The sequence below is a fragment of the Lagenorhynchus albirostris genome, chromosome 4 (assembly GCF_949774975.1).
Source record: "Lagenorhynchus albirostris chromosome 4, mLagAlb1.1, whole genome shotgun sequence".
Classification (NCBI taxonomy): Eukaryota; Metazoa; Chordata; class Mammalia; order Artiodactyla; family Delphinidae; genus Lagenorhynchus; species Lagenorhynchus albirostris.
In genome coordinates, this window is record NC_083098.1 from 16625568 (window position 1) to 16626797 (window position 1230).

The following is a 1230-nucleotide window of genomic DNA, read 5'->3' on the forward strand; positions in this document are numbered from 1 at the left end:
AAATGCTTCATAGCAGTTAATGCTTATATATATATATATATATATATATATGTATGTAATAAGAAAAGAGAATAAATCTTTTCCCCATCAAAATACTTGTATTTTAGCAGTATCCTAAATTTGCCCAGCAAAGCACTGCACTAATTCAAAATACCTCTTATATGTGGGAAAATATAAAACATCATTCCCAGTTTCATAAAGTTGAAAACTTAAAATTCTGGAAGAAAAGTACGATTTCTCTTCTAGTATTCTGTTAATTACTGTAATAGGACAAATGAAGCTGTGAGCTTGAGCCAAGAAGTCTATACCACTGTTTCTCAAATTTTCTGTGGTTGAAGAGCCATGTTTTAAAATTTACAGTTCATGCTGCATACCAGAATTCTTACATAATAACAGTAAAGTGAATTAACAGAAAAATAATCATGCCCTTGGATTTCAAAGTAATGTCAAATTGCTATTAAAGTTTCTAAATAATTGCTCTCAATTTCGTCCCCATCTAGTCACGGACTTGTAATAAAGAGTTCACCTACCAGTGTGGATCCTCACATCACGCTTTGAAGAGCAGTGTTCTCCACAGCCCTGCTCTAAGGACTTCTCTAACTGTTGAGCATTCCTTAGCAAGTAGGTCTTAACACTTGGTTTCCAGACTTCCACACCCTAGTTTTATTAGAAAATAACCATTTTAAAAATGATGGATTCGCAGTCAATTAAGCCGACTGTGCTCTTTTCCCCATGAGGGCCCGGTGCGCAATGGATGCAAACAGCAGCCTCCTCGGTAGTGTATGCAGCCTGTTGCCTGTATGGGTTGCCCTAAGGGACCTTGGAGACTGCCCTTTCCAGTGGACATTAAAGACTGGCATGCTGTCCCCAGTCTAGGCTCCAGACAAGTATGTGCAGTGCCTTTAGAAAGCCCCAGAGCCAAGTGGCCAGGGTCCACATTGGTCAAGTCATAATGTCCATCTGCACCAAGCTGCAGAACAAGGAGCATGTGATTGAGGCCCTCTGCAGGGCCAAGTTCAAGTTCCCTGGTCACCAGAAGATCCACATCTCCAAGAAGTGGGGATTTACTAAGTTTAATGCCCATAGATTTGAAAACATGGTGGCAGGAAAGTGGCTCATCCCAGATGGCTGTGGGATCAAACACATCCCTAGTCATGGTCCCTGGAAACATGGCGGGCCCTGCACTCGCGAGAGCCTTGGCGCTGTCCCCTCCTTACTCATGCCCACCGA

At 42.0% G+C, this 1230-nt stretch overlaps 1 non-coding gene across 1 annotated transcript; it reads left to right on the forward strand.

The window, feature by feature from the left end:
• The first annotated feature begins 697 nt into the window (after positions 1-697).
• LOC132520109 (small nucleolar RNA SNORA70) lies at positions 698-832 on the forward strand. The gene has a single exon (XR_009540474.1). It is a non-coding gene; the product is annotated as a small nucleolar RNA SNORA70 (small nucleolar RNA).
• Positions 833-1230: the final 398 nt, after the last annotated feature.